Genomic DNA, 9,272 nt, shown 5'->3' with positions numbered 1-9,272 from the left:
TGCATGGAATATTCACACCATAAACACAGCTTTTTCGTATATATAAACAGCACAGTTTCTGGAATTGCATAAACAGTTTTGGTTTAGGACCATTTCTTGAAATATTAATACGTTGCTTCAAAACCTGATTTTTCTAGATGCTGCAAAAGACAAGTAATTTTGGCTGATTCTTCTGTATCCATTTGGCTGTTATAAAAATTAATAATAATTTCAATTTCTCCCAATTTTTGATAATAAACTGTAGGATTGACATTGTAGGTAAAATAAAGCTTATGATGCTATAGAAATCTGTAAAACCTCTCCTTAATTGCATGAGGAAAGTATCTAAATAAATCAATGAAAATTTAAGAATAAATCCTGGGGAAGGGGAAAAACTCTTATACTTGTATGCTACACGGGATGTGAATATATTTACCAGTATTCTATTGCTCGTCTATTAAATGTTTCTTACATCCCTTGTAGTATAAATTCATGTGTTGTGATGGAAAAACTTGTAAAACAGACGAAAACAAAGAACTGAAACGAATTAAAATTGCACATAGTCTTGTACCGATCTTATTTGTATGATATGACTTTTTTCTTCAATTCAAACTGATCATTTAATAAATTAATTAGTATTGACCAGAAGAAAAGATTTTTTATTGTAAGTGAGGATGAAGGAGAAAAAATAGAGTTCACCTAAATTTAAATTATAGCTTATTCATAGAAAATTTTTTTGTCAGCATCATAAAAAGACAAAGTTTTCGATTTGATGCTAATTTGCAAAGTGACTTTTTCATTTTTCTAGGTTACCACGACACCATGCGCAAAATAGTATGGGAAATAAATATTTTCACGTATGTAACCTATATGAAATGGTTGAATTTTAATCTTAAACAAGCAAAAATCCAAGAAATCATTAATTTTTGTATCTCCAACAATAATTAACGCTTTCCAATATTTCACATTTTACACAACCTAATTGTATTGTTTACTTACAATGCTACAATCCTGTACACGAACCAATATTCATTCCTTAGATCATTCAAAGTTAGCTCGATACATTGTAGTTTTGGAGGTTTTAATACCATCCAGTTTCGATTTGAGATATAATTCCGTAGAGGTGCTAGAATTAGATCTTGAATTTCCACAATCTTCTACCTATCCTTCGACTACAGTTGAATATTTCCATGTTACTTCAAAACGTAAATATCGCCCTCCGCATTAGCAAGAAATGAAGGACTCCAGAAATAAAGAGAATGTCTTACTTCTAAGTATTCCTTTCACGTTTTTAATCGGTCATTATCTTCAGAAAACCATTCATTGATTTGGACCTTTTATGTAAAGGAATCATTTCTACTTCATCCGCAATGAGACGTTTATTAATCAAACAAATATAAAATTCAAATCACAGTTGAATGATTATGAAAATCTAATGTGAAATTATTGAAATTCAAAATTGAATAACAAGAACTAGTGAGGCGAATAAATAAACATTGAGAACATAGTACAGAGAGAACCTGGTTGAATAAAATAGGTAATAGTTTTCAACATAAATCCATTATTTATGAACTTCTTCAATTTTTGTTGAGTAAATTATTTCTCTTTTTTTTTAAACTTGTGAAAAGTATTTATCATTAATATAATATGAAAAGTTTGTTGCATAACAATCAACAGACATATTCCCCGTAAAGTTTGTTTCGATTTTCATGAGAATCGACATAAAACTTCAATTGAAATTCATAGATGCATTTTTGATCAGTCTTGTAGGAATGAAAATTGTTTATTAATTCTTGTAATATAGATAATTTTATTCTAGTATAAACAAAATGCAAAACATAAAATAATACGCCTATATTAGCTCATCATGTTGCCAACTCTATATTAATAAATGCAAGACAAATAAATAAAGTATATTGTTTGTTTTTTACAAAAATGAAGTCTTGTTTTTCCCATTTTTTAATTAATAGAAAATAGAAAATGTGCGTTAAAATATATACATACAAGAGCTATGTGATTTTCTGAACTATTGAATTAAATTATATTGTATTAAAGATACTTCTCATATGATATTTCAAATTATTTTAGGGTTTGATGATGAATAAGCCTATACTAAATGCATAATGCTTACATATTTGTATATTTAGGCATTTTATCAATATCTTGCAATTAGTAGCGCTAAAAACGTATTTGTCAAAAGTACCATCACGTCCCGAACCTATGATGAATAGGTGCTGGAAGCAGCAATCTTTTATGCTAAAAATTTCATAGGAATTAAGAAAATGCTTCTAGAGTTTAAGACACTATTGCTATTGCGAAGGCACAAAATCGTGTAACAAAAGCTTCATTGGCACATCAACCAACTTTTATCAAAATGCCTTAGTTTTGTAGTAAAAATAATTAATAAAAAAAATGTGTAAGTAATCCGTTAAAAACATTTGAAAAAAATATTTCAAAAGCTTCAGGTATATAAGAAACAACGGCTCCAAAACCGTCAAGAAAATTTACGAAATTTTGAAGAGAAACTTTGAAACTTTGAAATTGATAAAGATATAGAATTTACTAGGTCACTTTAAATATGTTCCAGTGGCCTCGGTAGACATTGAAAGGAGATTTGCGAATTATGAAAATATTTTATCAAATATAAGGTAAAATTTCCGGATAAATAAACACTTTGTTGTAAATTTTTTCGAGTGTTAATAAATCGTATTCTTTTGATTAAAAAGTATATAAGTTTTGATTAATGAATATACAAAATTTCTTCAATGTTTTGCTCATTTTCAACATATTTCATCAAAAAGATTCGTTTATAAATCTGCTCTAGATAAAAAAACAGAAAAACTATAATCATTTATGAATAGAAAGGTAAAGAAATTTGGAAAACAGCATAATAAAGTCTTGGTAGTAAGGTGTTTAAGACGAAATATCCATAAATTTCATTCATTATAAATTAAATAAGGAAATAATCTCTACTCATTGCAATTTCGTTCAATTGACTATTGAACACATAAATATTTACATATCCATACAGATAACCTTCTGGGTCTCACAACCATAACTTTATGCAGGATTCATCTCTACGACACAAACTTTCAGGCCATCTTAGTCATCCTATATTTTAGTTCGAACTGAATGAGTGGATACAACATAATACACAAATAACAAGGTTTTTTTGCGCTTAAACACACGACGTCTCAGCCAGACGTCACTTTTTGGACTTATTAGTAGTTTAATTAGTAGTATAATTAAAAATCAAAAGCCTACTTAGATGTTTGGTCGCCATTTTAAGGCACCAACCTAGAAAGAAATAATTTTGACCGTATAATTTTACACGATGGGAATTCGTAACATAAAACTCTCATATCCTATACGTTAACGGCAAAAGAGGAAAGCAAAAGGTAGATATTCTTCGTCCGATTCCATAGTACCTCTACTGCGAATTTTTTGGTAAATTTAATAGGACTATCTTCTTCTTCTTCCTTCTTCGTACGGTTGGACTTAGTCCTGTGTTTGCATGCAATGGTTGCCTAGCTGTAGCTGGGATGATGAAGACAAGCTTCCATACCATCTTTTAGGTGGTCGTCCTGGTGGTCGGGATGTATTCGATTTTTCTTCCTTTGCAATCTTTGCCAACCGGTCATATGACATTCTGTCCACGCCGTCTCTTCATTTCCTTCGCCGATTTCTTGTCCATCTCACTACATCCTGGATGTCACATATATCCCTTATTTCATCATTTCTCTTGTGGTCAAATAATGTATGTTCCGCTATTGATCTCCGCATTCGCATTTCAGTAGTTCTTAAAAGTCGCTTAGTTATGGTAATCTCTGCTCTGGTCTCTATCTCGTATGTCATTACTGGACTAGCACATGTCTTGTATATTCTGATCTTGTTCCTGGTAGTCATATATTTATTCCGCTAAATTACATCTCTCAGGTACCCTAATATTAATGACACCTTTGTTGTTGGAGCTTTCACTTCATTCTTTAAATTTCTATTACTTGTTATGTTCGTTCCTAGAGATTTGAATGACATCACTTGTTCTACACTTTGATCATATATCGTGAGTTTACATCTTCTTGGTTCTCTGAACACTGTAAAATATTTAGTTTTCTTCAGGGATATTAGCATGTTAAAAGCTTTCACTATTTGTTCAAATCTATACAGTAGCCTTTGTAAATTATCTTCGTCTTCTGCGATGATCACTGTGTCTTCAACATAACATACTATTTTTATTTCTTTGTTTCCCATTCGGTATACTCTACTAGCTTGCTTTACCTTGTTTATAATCTCATCCATTATGATGCTGAACAAGATCGGACTGAAACTGTCTCTTTGTATGATACCGGTCGTCACAGATATTCTACTGTTCAGATTATTTTCCATTTTGACATGTGTAATTATCGGTGTTCAGTTCTTTGATTACTTTTATTATGTTGAGGTGAATCTTCCTTCTCTTCAGTAGAGTTGTAGAACAACTAAATTAATCTGTAATGTTTGCTGTCGTACTATGGCCACTTGTTAATGAACAAAGTTTACTCATTCAGACCTACAACTTTGTGTACAGCGTCGCAAATAGACAGAGAATGTCTTCTATGTACCGCCAAGCTGTGAAGCTGCTGTGATGATGCAAAATGGCCTCTCTGTTCAAGCCCTTAAATAATACTTCCACATATAAAAATTTACTAGTAATAACTATGAGCTGCATAGAGTAATAGTTATAAGTATTTTTGAAAAGATCTCACTTACATATCTACAATTACCTGAACCGTTTTAAAAAAATTGGTAGACGGCTATGTTACTTTGTTTCAGTTCTTAATATGGATGCTTTTTATTTATTTCTAAGCTTTTTAGTTGGTGATATTTTGTAACAAACGTGCAATAATTTCTTACCTACTACATTGTGCAATATGTTATTGTCTACACTATTATAATGTGCAATATTTTATTTTTTAAGAAGCAAATATTAATAAATCTTTTGGTTTTTTGTTTTATTAGGTATATATTTTATTGTAGTTTTGAAATAATAGAAGTTTGAAAATTTGAGAAGGTTTTTATTTGTTCTATCATCAGATTCGTTTAAGTGGAAATAAAAGATTTGGTAAGCGAAATTAGGTCAAATTTGATACTTTGTATTCTAGAAAGTAGATGACATGGAGAAATAAGATTTTCGTATTGATTGATTACTGTCCATCAATTCTAACCTACCGATAATATGTGAGTGTGAGAAGTACGTGCCTATCAAATATCACTGGAAATAGTTGAACTTTAATCAATAAACATAAGAAAGAAGAGGAACTGAGCCGGTTAAGTTGTACCGATCGGAACGGTGTTCAAAGTATTAAAAAGTACGAAGGGTAAACAAACTTTTCCCTTAAACTATATCTACCTAAAAACTTGGACAAGAATTTAAAATTTCCCACGGGAACGTGCAAAGCATTATCACGAACTCGTAGACGACATGGTCTGTGAAGCCGGTTCCGTTCGATTATGTTAATAGAATTTAAAATTTGGTAGGCTCGCCGAATACTAATTGCCAAGAAATATTTGACTTGTTTTCATAACTTATGTACAGTATAGCCTTTTTAAAAAATCAGTTTCTTGCAAAACTTTTTGGTTTGTTCACATTCTAGAATTAAATTATTGAGAAATTTTGTTTGTATGAGTTAGTGAATAGTGGATACTTTATTGAATAGCGAGTAGTTTAGTGCTCAGTGCATTTAAAATATGTATTAATGAATTGAGTAATGAGAAATACCGTGTGTACATAATCTCACCGTTGAAAACAGTTTAAATAAAGAAGAAAAACAATACAGTATATTTATGTGATTTGTAAAGAAATACTATTTTTTTGGCTTCTCAGTACAAAAAGATCATATACATACTAATTCATATTTCCCTGCAGAAGAATCTTTAGCTGAAAACTCTGAAAACATCTAGCCGTAATAAGGCAGATCGAGTAAAATCGAACATCAAGGTCATGTTATGGTTTTCTTCGATTATGCGTTGAAAATTCTGAATTTTACAAAGAAAAAATACATGAAAATAAAACAATGCTGCCTCAGTACGACAAGTCGATGTGCCACAATTCGGTTTTGATAAGTAAATGTTTGGCCCCTGAACGTCTTTTTGTCTTTCTTAATTCGCTTTACTTAACAGATTTAGCACCACGTCTTCTGGCTCTTTTGGAAATAATAAATGAACATAAAGAGAAATGCTTTGAGACCAATCCTAATAATGAGGAGACTATAACAGAGCAGATCGTAGCTAATCTGAAAAATACCTTTTAGAAATGAGGCTTCTCATGAAATCAGTGTTGCATTAACTGAAATTTCACTGTTTCAGTTTGTTATAAATATAATACTTCACTATGTTTTTCTTTGTTAATTGTTTCTACTAAGGCATAATCCAAAATTTCATATTTTTGCATAAGAGAATGAACGTACCGCTTGTAATCGTTCGATGTCTATTCAAAATGAATCGTTTAAAATCAAATTTTCAATATTGTTCCTTCCATTTAAGGCATCCTTCCACCTATTGGTACTCCATCTCTTTTAGAACCACATGTCAGGTGTCACTGGACCCAACATCATGATAATTATTGAGGTGCTTAAAGCTTGTTATTGCATACATGTCTTAACAAGAACGGAACAAAATGACAACTAATCTACGCCGAACAGGGACAAAAGGGTTTCCAGCTCTTACATCGAAGCCACAAAGTGGTATTATGATTCGATACTTGAAATTTGCTTTCATAATGTCCCAAATTTCATATAAATATAAGTAAATAATACGAGCTCAAAATATCATTTCATGTATCCGTTCTTAATATTTTGAAAATGTATAGTAAATATTTGACTGAATAACCCTAAAGTTATGATGTTAGCCTCGATCGATTATAAACTGAGGATCATAAGTTTAGCTAGATCTGAGTTCTTTCACCAATAATTTTTTGAAATTGTAAATTTATGAATACTTCTAGCTCCGCGTCAGGCCAATAACTCTTTATTGACATAATAGTCGGAGAACCGGCTGTATAAAAGTCCTATGGATCAGATACATGAATCATTTTTGGGATATGAACAATAAAGCCATAGGTCTAGAGGTCGACACCCCTGAAGTTGCTTGATTTTGCCCGTATGCAAAATTTTAGTTCAGGTGTTATTGTAATTTATGGAATACATCATGAAAATTTATGTCAAACGAAAGTTTCTGATGAGTAAAATAGAAATGTCAAGGGTTGACTACCATTAAAATTAAAAACTAGAACCTCTCAAATGACTGAAAAAAGTTGCTCGACACCTTTTATTTGCCCCGATCTGACTGTAGACTTAGTTTGAAGAATCAATGATCTCTAAATTGTCATATGTCTATATGTTCAATTATCTGTATATTTTTTCCAAATACATTGATAAAGCTTTTTTCAATCAATTCTAGCATTAATACAATTTTTTTGCGATAATTACCGTACATTTTTTCATTATTTACCACATATATTGTGAGTTTTGGTTTTATTAATTGATCCCTGTGTGATAGAACGAAAGAAATTAAAGTCTCAGTTAGTGGAGTCAACACATGAACCATAAATTTTACACATTACTATCGTCACTAAAATCTACACAATCTAATTTACATCATTGTTACAGTTCGGAATATTACCATCATCGTCATTGTTGTCTGCAATGCCATTTTCATCGTTATTGATGTCGTCAATATTATCGTTATTAAAAAATTTATTGCTACTATCAGTTAAAATGATTTCTTTTATTTGAAGCGGTGTAGGGCTACCCTTGAAAATATTAGGCGTTCTGGTAATATTATCATGAACATAATATATCCACCCACAATCTTCGTAATTCATTACAAAATAATGTTGATACAAAGAATTTTGCCTCATAACATTAATATAAATTGTTCTAAACATTTTTTGTTTTTACGATTCCCAGCGATTCCCGATTGAAGTCGAATCACATCAATTCCCAGTAGTAATGTTAGAATTAATTTAAAAAAAGATTATTAATGTATTTAGAAATGATATGTATTCAATTAAACATATATAGTCCTAAACATTGAACGTATAAGTTAGAACTCATTGATTCTTCAAACTAAGTCGATAGTCAGATCCGGGAAAATAAAAGATGTCGACGAATTTTTTTCAGTCATTTGAAAGGTTCTAATTTCAGAAAATCTTAAACAAATCCATGTATTCGATGGCTTGACATTTCTATTCTACTTCTATTCTATTCATAAATTACAATTATACCTATAATAAAAATCGGAAGTGACGTCATAATTTATTGTTCATAGCCCAAAAATGATTCATGTATCTGATCCATAGGACTTTTATACAGCCGACTCTTGGACTATAACTATAAGTGTTCACCTGTTATTTTTAAAAGATGCAATTAGTTGTTGTTTACGGAAAATTTCAGATTTGGCTACCTGTGACTTCCAATCTAAAAAAATTGCTTATGGAAACTCATAACAAATAATTTGTTAAAAAACGCATTGCCTTTCCAGGCGAGGCTTATAACAAGATGTAAAATTAGATTATTCACTGGCATGCTTTTATTGTCTCGAAGGAAGACTCCAATTTTTGTAAAAACACCCCGAACATTTAAATTCCAAAAACACTGAGTATTCTCCATTAAAGCTTGTCAGTAATACTTAAAACCATCAGGACTACCTAATTTGATGTTTGTTTCAGAAAAAATAATTTTAAAGTAGATTTTAAAATAAAAAACTACGGGCAAACTTATATTGGACGTCCATATGTGTGGCAATAACACGTAAGAAGACGCATTATGTACTAATTTTTTTATTTTTCTTATCGTCCATCCCGAAATATTCACACTACATTCCACTGCTACATTCTTTCAACTTCTTAAGATATTGCTTGCTCCAGCACAATACTTCTTCGAGCTCTTGTTGAAATTTCTTGTGGGCCTCCTTTTCTTTTCAAAATATATTGAACAAATTTCTTGAATAATTGGATACAACTTTTTGTGATCAATCTATTCTGCTGAAGCTGAAACTTCACCTTTTTCTGATCCAGAAAGATAATTTCTACGTAGCATTTTCAATCTGACTCTAACAAGGCTGTGTTGGTTGATAATTATACAATGAATTTGTTTCCATACTAAATCAACGATTTTTTATCACCGGTGCTAGAGGTGGAGCTATAGATCTATGCTCCTCAATATAACGATTGCAATAGAAAGATTTTTAATTTCTTTCGGCACTGACGGAGAGTTTTAAGAAATCAAACCATTACTGGGAAGAAATAAATTAAC

This window comes from Diorhabda sublineata, chromosome 5 (assembly GCF_026230105.1).
Source record: "Diorhabda sublineata isolate icDioSubl1.1 chromosome 5, icDioSubl1.1, whole genome shotgun sequence".
Taxonomy (NCBI): Eukaryota; Metazoa; Arthropoda; class Insecta; order Coleoptera; family Chrysomelidae; genus Diorhabda; species Diorhabda sublineata.
Note: the sequence above shows the minus strand (reverse complement) of the source record.